Genomic DNA, 10,849 nt, shown 5'->3' on the forward strand with positions numbered 1-10,849 from the left:
GAAGCAGCAGGTAATGGCCTTAATGCTTGGAATTGTTCTAACCACATCAAAGCTTCCATTTTCTGAGGTTAACCAGGTTCAGCTGCACTGACTGGGGGGTGAATGTATGGGTAGATCTCTCTGTCTCTTTATCTCTCTTACTCTGACTTCAAAAACATAAACAAACCATTTATGTACAAATTTGGTTGTACTTCCATTTTTGATTTAGCTATTCCGTGGTTATTGTCAAATGTTCATACATTTTCCACGTTTTGTCTGCTTAATACCACTGTTGCAGTTCTTGGATCTCATGTCAGCAGCCTCTGACAGGCACTGTTTTCCAGATAATGAATGGTGTTAATCAAATATTTCTGAGTCTGATCCCAAGAATGCTTTTCAGTTGCTACTTATCTCTCCTGGCCCTCTCTTTCTTTGTTAGGTGTCTATTCTCAAAAGCATCAATGTTGTCCAAGGGCTCTGACTGCTAGCTCTCATAGAAAGCAAGTTGAGTGGGCTCTCAGAGGTAGATTAAAGCAAAATCTTCACTTCCAGAGGATACAGCTAGGAGACCTGCAAGGCGAAGCCAAGAAGCAGGATGGGCTGGGACAATCGAGTATAGGAGAGGGGTCTGCATAGCCAGAACACAAATACCGATCTCCTTGTCCATATTCATCCCTGAAGAGGTGGGACAAGACGGGAAACACATAGGTTAAAAAAGGCTGATGCTGCATAGGCCCATATAATCTGCATGCTATATTTCCACTTCACTATTTGATAGTGTTTCATCTGTGACTTGCCAATGTTTAACAACTATTCTTTGGAGAACTACATGGAAATTTCTTGGAAGGCATTTTGGGATGTTAGAAGACACGAGAGGTTGCTGTGCAATCACAGTCACCACAGAGGAACATTCATGTCCCTCATCTAGATGCAGTTGTCTAAACTACCAGTGCTAAAATCTGTCCTGCACCACCCATGCCAACTTCACCAACATAGCAATGTGCCTCAGGCTCTCACCTCCAGATTTCCCAATGTTGAACCTAGGCTTTTCCAGGCTTGCTTTGGCAGGAACCTCAACACACGTGATTCCAGCATCCCAATTAATTCTTCTGAGTCTGTCATCAGGCCAGAATTCTGAGAGAAGGAAGAGGCAGGGCCTTGCTGTGAGCCAGGCCCAATAACCAGGAACCCAGCCATGGGCTGTGGCACCTGCAGGATAGTGATCAAGAGGCAGGCTCCACGCTCACTGATATTTTTCAGCTCTGGACATCTGCTATCTCAACAAAGAGCAGTGCATCGTCATGGAAACCAGAATGTGGGGCAGACTGGCAGTTAATAGAGTGCTGGAATTTTGGGCTGCTTGGGGTGGGGATGGTGACAAGCATGCCAACTTGCTCTTCTTTAGGTTTGTACTAAAGAGAGATGGGCTTCTTCACAGGTGGATAAGGTTTGGTGTCTCAGGTAAAACAGTGTTGGAGTCTAAAATGGACAGCTTATGAGCCCTACTGAAGAGTATGTGCCTTTGTTACTTTGAGGTGACTGAAGCCTGGGTGAGTGTAGGCACTGTTTTAGGCTGAGCATCTGTGTGGATGTGGCTTGGCATCTCTCAAGTTGAACAGTTTGGGACCAGTGCTGAACATTGATCAAAGGGCAACTGTGTGATTGGTGTTCTGATGGGTGGGGCTATTTGCAGCCCACCAGGTGTGAGGCCTATGAGCTCTCTCCAGCTAGTGGATATGGTCCCTGAATGGTCAAGGGTCCCTGCTCTATCACCCTGAGGAATTTGTTAGGTGCTCAGGGTGAAGGGGCCTGTGGCATAGGCCAAAGTTGAAGGTTTCTCAGTACAAGGCAAAAGCTGGGCTCTGGTCTATTATTCCTGCTCTCCCCAAGTGCTTTTAGAAATTGCTGCCCCTCCTGTGACACTCTGCTATTACAGAAAAATGCCACCATGGAGTCTTCTATGTGGTACTGGCTATCTGATGATGCTGTGATGAAAGCAGTCTATCTAGGAACTAATGGTGCAGAGCAGAGGAAGGAGCCATGACTATCAGTCATGGTCACCTCAGCCTTGGGTCCTGTTGGTCTGGGTGGAGCTGAGCTTATAAGCACTCAAGTCTTTGCACTATGCACAACACCATTGTGTCCTACTCAGTGAATGATAAGACCTGCAAGAGTCAAGCTCAAGTCAAGCTTCAACTTCAGGATGCCACATTCCTGCTGGACCATTCTGGAACCTAATGAAGACTTGCTTTCAATAGTTGAACTCCAGGTAGAAGCAGAAAAGTCAAAATTCATGTTGTGCATTTTGTTCAATTGAGCTGAAGCACATGTAGGTTGGTTTTTGGTGGGCAGTGTCTATGCGTGTGATGGTGGTCAGTGTGTACATGTGTGCTATTTCTGAAATCTCAGCATCTGAACTAATGCATATTTTTTGTGTTCAGCACCTCTCCATGTATACTGCTTTCTGCAAGGCTAGGGGCAATGTGTTAATTGTTTTATTGGAGGCAGGTCTCTGAGGTAGGACTTTCCCTTTGAACCTTGGAATTAGTGGATCCTGTTTCCTTGAATTCTGGAGACTGTGCATGTGTTACTTTCTATGAGAGTGAGGTTATACCTCTCACTTGGATTCCTCCTGGCAGTGGTATTGATCTCATTTTCATCTTCTAAGCCATTAATTGTAGTATTATGATTGCACCTATGAGTTGTGAAATCTATTTTCTCCATTAAAATCACATTGGCAGATCTGTGTTGCAGTGAATGGGTACTTTTGCTAACCCTGATGAATCAATTCTTTACAAATTAAAATGAGAAAGAAATGAAATTTTATTGCCAGATAGGAAAAGGTGAAAAAGTGAAACAGAATAAGTGAGAACATTGCAGGAGAGAAATCAAAGAGGAAATACCTATATTTAATATTTGAATGTGTACCTTTCGAATAAGATAAATCATAGAGAGAATTCTCTAAAATGAAAAAAAAAATGAAATCTTAACTTAGAGAAGGTTACAAATTTCAATGTGTTTGCCTTGTCAAAACCTCATAAGAATTCAGCTAAAGTGAAAAATTGAATTCAAGAGATGTATTAAATGTCACAATGAGCATAGAAATTATAACAATGCTAAATTTTTATCAGGGCCATAGAATATGTGGCTGGAGGACCCCTTGTGCTTTTAGGAAGGAATATAAGTATATGACTCATGATTTAAAAATGAGAAATGACTTTAAAATAAAGTTTTCTTACTCATATAGGTATAACTATAAATATATATTTATATTCACCATGTGTGTGAAAAGATTTCAAAAAGCCCAATCTATACCACATCTTTTAGTGTATTTATTTATTTTTTTGATTGATTATATTGCATTATGTGACACAGTTTTATAGGCACTGGCATTACTGACCCAAACCTTAACCCCGAATGGTAGATTTCTCCACCTTGTTGCATTACCACAGTTCAAATTCAGTTGAGATTCTTTCATTGCAAGCATGTACCAAGTGTAAAGTGCTGCGTCTTATACTCCAGATGAGTTTATTGGTTTTTTCGGGAGACCATCTCTGGTCTGAACGTAGAGGCGGCAGAGTATCATCCTGATCATTCCAAAGGCTTGACATAACAGCAGTAACATTTTAGAACGTTATGGAATTAGTTAACATGGTATTCAGTAACCAATATTTCAAAAGAGAGAGAGAGAGAAAAAGAGTGCAAGTCTGAACCACATCCTGTAACTTCTACATTGACATTTCAATTATTACTTTATGTATAAATTGTTTCTATACACTTTAAAATGGTTATAGATTACTAATCAGCTGTCTCGCGTCTATTTTCTTTTAATGTTTCGCGGTTTATAGCGTTGAAGTATGATTTTGCTGAACCTAGCTGTTTTTCAGGTAGTCTAACTCTATAGCTCTAACAAAACATATGTCAACCCTTTAGGTGAAGAGTTTCAGGAGGGGTGTGCAGAGAAATCTTCAATACCCTAGTGAGTAGTAACTAATGTTCGTGTCCTACCCAGTGAGTTATAAGTGCATCCCCACTGACCATTTCCTGTCTCTTTCTAAGCTTTCCTTGCTGTTCTCTGTCTATTCTAGTTTTTTGTTTGTTTGTTTTGAGGGGTTTTTGGGGTGATCCTGATGGTCATTAAGAATGAGAGTTAGGACTCAAGTCAGAATTCTGCAGTTATTAATTGCTGCCCATCTCACTATTCCACCCATGATGAGATCTCTGACAAATCCACTGGTTGACATAGTCCACTTTAGAGTTTGTGTTTGCCTAGATTTTCAGTGCCAACATATGGCTGGAGTGGTTGATTGACTTATTTCCTCTGTCTATTTTTTAAATTTTATTATAATTTTTAAATATTCATTTCATGACACAGTTTCATAGGCTCTGGGAATCTCCCCAACCCTACCCTTGCCCTCAATCCATGGTGGATTCCTCCAGATTTTTGCAGTAGAGCAGTTCATATCCAGTCATGATTCCTTTGCTGCGAGCATATCACATGCATTGTCAGATGAATTCAATAGTTTCCTGGAGAGACCATCACTTGTCTGAAAGTAGAGCTGACACAATACCATCCCCTCCAATGAGAAGCCACAACATAACATCAACAACAATTTACAGCATCATGCAGTTAACTGACATGGTACTGAGTGACCAATGTGTTACAAAATGCAAATTATTATTATTATTTATTTATTTTTTTAGGTCAAACTGAGAGTGAAGTGAGAGCTCATTTTTTGGATGACTTCGATTATCTTTAGGTAAGAATTGTTTTTTTTTTTGTTTTTTTAAAGTTTTATTTATTTGTTTTAATTGTTATTAACATTGTATTATGTGATACAGTTTTCTAGGCACTGGGATTCCCCTCACCCCTGCCACAACCCTCCCCCCATAGTGGATTCCTCCACCTTGCTGCATAACCACAGTTCAAGTTCAGTTGAGATTCCTTCATTGCAAGCATATACCTAGCATAAAGTCCAGCATCTTATTGTCCAGATAAGTTCAGTGGCTTCTTGGGGAGACCTTCTCTGGTCTGAAGGTAGAGCTAACAGAGTAAAGTTCCGGTCAGTTAAAAGCCCCAACAAAACATCAGCATCAATATACAATGTTATGGAATTAATTGACATAGTATGGAGTAAACAATATGTTAAAAATAATGCCAGTTCAATTCTTCAAAACACCTGGGTTGAGACAGTATCAATGACAGGTTCAAAAAGTAACAACCAACCAAACCAAAATTACAGGTTAAATCAAGGCAAACATGTGGTATCTAACCTTTTGGGATTCACTCATTTCCCTTAGCATTATAGTTTCCAGTTGGGCCCATTTAGCCACAAAGAGCTGCATTTTGATTTTTTTAATAGCTGAGTAGTATTCCATGGAGTAGATGAACCAAAGCTTTCTTAGCCAATCTTCTGCTGATGGGCATTTTGGTTGCTTCCATGTTTTTGCAATTACTGATTGTGCTGCTATGAACATAGGGATGCATGTTGGTTTGTCGTGAAACAAGTGTTTTGGATGTATTCCTAGGAGTGCTATTGCTGGGTCATATGGTATGCAGATTTTGAGTTGTTTGAGTGTTCTCCAGACTGATTTCCATAAATGTTGTACCAACCTGCAGCTCCACCAGCAGTGGAGTAGGGTTCCCTTTTCCCCACATCCTCGCCAACAAGTGTCGTTGGTGTTCTTTTTTATGTGGGCCAATCTTACTGGTGTTAGGTGGTAACTCATGGATGTCTTAATTTGGATTTCCCTTATTGCCAGGGAACTGGAGCATTTTTTCATATGTTTGTTTGCCATTTGGGCTTGTTCCTTTGTGAAATGTTTGCCCATTTCCCGTGCCCATTTCTTGAGTGGCTTGTTTGTTTTGGTGTTTTGGTTGTTTTGGAGTTCTTTGTATATCCTGGAGATTAGCCCACTATCTCCTACATAGTGTAGGAAGATCTTCTCCCATTCTGTGGGTTGCTTTTTTACTTTGCTGATGGTTTCCCTTGCTGTACAGAAGCTGCTTAGTTTGATGAGTTCCCATTTGTTTATTCTGTTCTTAACTGCTATTGCCTTTGGCGTCCTTCTTAGAAAGTCAGGACCTAATCCTAGGTCTTGCAGGGTATTTCCAACATTTTCTTCCAAGAGTTTGAAGGTTTCTGGATGTAGTTTTAGGTCTTTTATCCATGTAGATTGGATCTTAGTGTATGGTGATAGATGTGGGTCTATCCTTTTGTGTGTGCAGGCTATCAACCAGTTGTCCCAATAACATAGGCGTAGGGGGCTATCTTCAGAATGGATACGCTCTCTTCAGTGGTGAACAGTGTCTTGAGCAGCTTCTGGCAATCATCACAGATAGGGCAGTGGGTGTCCATAATAGATTCCACAAGGTCAGTTAACACTCTGAGGTCTTTGGAAAATGGGGGTGCGGTGTTCTGAGTTTTCTAGTTTTAGAAGTCACTGGAGGAAAAGAGCCAGTACTGATAAGTTTACCCCATCTCTGGCCTGCTTGCTTGCACCATGGTGCACACAGGCAACAGTGAAACATAATTACCCAAACAATCGGGTCACTGGCAGACTTCCCTTCTCTGGAGTCAACGTCTCAAACTCCTCTTCTCTACCAGTGGTGCCAGAGTGGGTACAGCCGCTTCTGGAGTCATCTGCATCAGGAGGAGTTTGTGGTTGCCCTCTGCAGCAGCCAGCCCCAAGAGCAAGGGTTTGCAAGGGGCCCATTCTGAGGAAGAGTTACCCTCATGGGCAAGCAGTGGGACTACATATGGGAGGGGATTCTCTCCCGCACCTCCGTATACCCATAGGCTGACATTAAAATCTAAATCTATTAGGGAAGGATAAAATCCAGGGTCTTTCTGGACAACTGGCTGCTTTTGAGCAGCAATCTCTTCCTACTCCAGCCTCTTGGCCTGAGAGTACTGAGGTAGGCATGACTTGTACATTCTGCAATGTTAAAGGGGAATATCTAAGCCAATTAGGAGGTTCCCCTACTAAATCCTGTCATTGGAGAATATATGCCATCTCGTCCAGCTGTCCTTATCTCCCCAATCTGGTTATGACTGGTCTTGGGAATATAACTCCTCCGGGGGACAGCTGACCACGAACTTAGGCCATTCTACGAAGCAGAGAGTGGTCAACTTACCCTTCTTGATTTCCAAACCCATGTTACAAGCCCTCTTCTGTATCTGAAACATGGCTCATGAGCAGAGGGTTGGGGTTGACTAAACTCTGCCCCACATTTTTCCCTAATATAATTAATCAAGCCTGGTAGAAAAATGCAGAACACTAGAACCAGCAATACAGCAAGCCCACGATGTTTCACAACAATGCAACTCTCACTTGAACTGTGCCTTCTCACACACTCCTCCACACACTCACCACTCTCAAGATCTGGATCCTCAATCGGGAGTGCTTCAAATGGTGTGCACTTGGACTGTGGATGATTAATGAGCTTAATGACTTCCTCCAGGGTGAAATCCTTCTCCTGCCCTGCAGGTCTTTCTTATGTTTCTTACTTGGGATGGCCAAGTCCCAATGCGGTCACTGGACCTCCCCTGAAACCTCATCACTGAAGCCTCAGTTGCTCCCCTGAAGCCTATTCACTGGATAGTTGCTCACTCCCTCGAAGCTTCACTCACTTTCCTGGAGCACCACTCATTCCGCTCCAGGGTGATCAAGTCCTGTGGAGGTTCTTGGAACTTCTCTCTCCCCTCCAGGGTAATCAAGTCCTGTAGGGTACCTCGGGCCTCACTAGTCCCCTTGGAGATTCTTGCTTCCCCATGAGTCTAACCTGAGCCCTCAAAGAATACTTAACTCTGATGCCAGTCAACTGTTTGGTCACTCTAAAAGGGTTGGAGAGTCTCATGGGCCCTCAAATGTTAGAGAGTGGGCTAAAGTCCCCAGATGTCATGGTGTGAGCTAGTCAACCCCTAAAGAACAAGAAAGGTCTCCCTGGTAATGCAAACATCAAAGAGAGTTTATTGCACTAGTGTGAATGGGTCAGATAATACTTGGCACCCACAGGCCAACCAAGCATGCAGGTCAGACCACGAATGAGCCCAAGACAGAAGATCATATAGGCCCTTTTAGGATGGGAAATACATCCAAAGTAATAACCTCAGACATGCTAATTTTCATGGCCTTCAAGGGCAGGCAGCCTGTTCCATTCCCATACCCAGGATGTTTATGGCTCATCCCATTCTCACATCCTTGTCTTCCTCTTGCTCATGGGACCAGACAAGAATTACACCCTCACCTGCCTATAATTGGGTTCACAAATTTGCAAGGCAACAAAGAACAGGTTTATAGCTAAACTGGAATCCTTCAAAAGCCCAGGAGCCTCCTGATCTAGCAAAGTAGCAGCTATTTCAGCACAAAGGAATCTCACACTGCCCAACAGAAACATTGTATTATAGCATTCGAATATATTATGCTAACAAAGCATTTTACTATTCTAATATTTACATACACTCTTAACACCCAAAGAACAAATGGAGAAAGTCACAGCAATGGCTGATACATCCTACATTACCCACTGGTTAGAGGGAGAGACATGCCAGAATTCTGCCACTTGCTGGTTCACTCCTCAGACACTTGAACAGTCAGAGCTGGGCCAGGACCAAATTAAAAACCAGGCTTCATCTAGGTTTCCCACATGGGTTGCAGGGGCCCATTGACTTGTGCCAACCACCTGATGCTGCCCATGCTGTGCATTAGCAGGAAGCTTGGATCAGTATGTCAGAAGTTACAGACCTGGACCCTGTTTTATTTTAGTGCTAATTCAGTTCGATTTTTTAAGGCAGTAGATCAATTCACACTGAAAATAATATCTCATATGTTCACCATAGGTTTAGGTCTGAAGCAGAGTTGTCTAGTTAATGATAGTGACTCAGGATTGGAAGTCGGGTCATGGCACGCTAATCTAGATGCTGAAGACCTTGGTATGCATAGGCCAGGATTCCATAAAGCTTCTGGTTCAAATGTTGGTGGTCCTTTTTCCCATGTAGCTCCATGCTTGTGGCCTGGGAAAGCTGTCTAGGACAGTGCAAACCCTTGAGAGGCAGCAGACACAGGAGAGATCCAGAAGAGATTCTGAATTCTGGCTCAGATTGGCTCAACTACAGCCACTGAGGCCACCTCGGGAAGTGAATCAAAAAACTGAAGATATCTCTCTCTCTCTTCCTCTGTATAACTGACTTTGCATATAAAACTAAATAAATATTAAGGCAAAATGAAAGACTGGAATTTGATGGTGGTGCTTGATATTTCACGTGCTTAGTGCTAAGGTGAGGATAGCGGAAAATTTACATTAGCTGTGTAATCACCCAAAAGGTCTAGAACACATGGAGCATGCCAGCCTGAAGCTGAGAGTCAGGTGCTCAATCAAGGACTCACCCTGGCTCTCTGGATCCCAGTCACCTGAACTATGACATCCCCTCACAGGTGCTTCAGTTGCCAGGGTTGGAATTAGAAGCCAGAGCAGGGAGTCAGACCAGATATTTCAGTACCAGACATGAATCTCTTCCTTATGAAGCTTACATCTGACCCCCTTGCTATATTCTTTTTCCTTTTTCTTTTTCTTTTTCATCTTTTTGTTTCTTTGTTTGTTTTTGTTTTTACTTCCATTCATATCAAGTGCTTAGCTTAACACACACCCCACTCATGAAAATATATTCAAGGAATGACACTATAACACAAGAGGTTAAGCCACAATCCGCAACACTGGCCTCCTATAGGAGTGCCAATTCACAGCTGCTCCATTTGCAATACAGCTTCCTGCCTGTGGTCTGTGAAAGCAGCAGAGGATGGCCCAAGTCACTGAAACCCTGCTTCTATGTGTGAGACTTGGAAGAATCTCCTGGCTTCTGGTTTCCGTTTTACTCAATTCCAGTCATTTCAAACAGTTGGAGAGCGCGCCAGTAGGCAGAGATCTTTTTCTTTGTTTCTATTCTCTCTGTAAATCAGCCTCACCCTAAAAATAAATCTCAATAGATAAGGTAGAAGCCTCAGTGAATTAGTCTAGGGAATAAAGTCCTCTCCTTATGCACACTGGGATCTCTATAGGTTTTAGTTTGTGTCCAAGCAGCCCTGCTTTCCATTCAGCTCTCTTTTGGTGGCTTGGGAAAATAGTTGATGATGACCCAAAGCCTTGGAGCCTGTATCCACTTAAGAGACCAAGAAGAAGCTCCACACTCCTGACTTTGAGTCAACTGAGATCCACCCATCGCGGCTACTTGGGGAATAAGTCAATGGATGGGAGACATTTGTCTCTGGCATTCCTCCTTTCTGTGTATCTGGATTTCCAATAAATATAAATGAATGTGCAAAAAATAATTAAAAATAAAATTAAAATAAATAAATAAAATAATAATGCAATACATATTTACTATTTATTTGATGAAAAGCCTGATTTATAGGTAAAAGGTGAGATAGAGAGAAACTTGTTCCATCTACCAATTATTTACCCATATGGCTACAACAGCCAGAATTGGGCTGGTCTGATGCTGAAGCCAGGAGCCAGGGGTTTCTTCCTCATCTACCACATGAGTGCAGCGCTCCATTGCTTTGTGACATCATGCACTGCTTTGCCAGGCCCCAAGCAGGGAGCTGGGTGGCAACTGCAGCAGCTGAAACACAAATCAGCACCCATATGGGATCCTGGCATTTAGAGGTAGAGGCTAAGTAAATTGCACTATTGTGCTGGACCCATAAATAAATCATCAGCAGAAAAAAGAAAACAAGTTCTTTCAGAGCCATTGATGAAAAATGAGCCAGGTGTCAGGAAGAAGGTGACAGAGGGGAGGTTTTGTGGCACTGTTACAACAGTAAGAGGCAGTTGACAACAACGTTCTGGATACCTGGGCTTGCTGTCTCA

This window comes from Ochotona curzoniae, unplaced genomic scaffold (assembly GCF_017591425.1).
Source record: "Ochotona curzoniae isolate NIBS_2020 unplaced genomic scaffold, NIBS_Ocur_1.0 contig_1780, whole genome shotgun sequence".
NCBI classification, from domain to species: Eukaryota; Metazoa; Chordata; class Mammalia; order Lagomorpha; family Ochotonidae; genus Ochotona; species Ochotona curzoniae.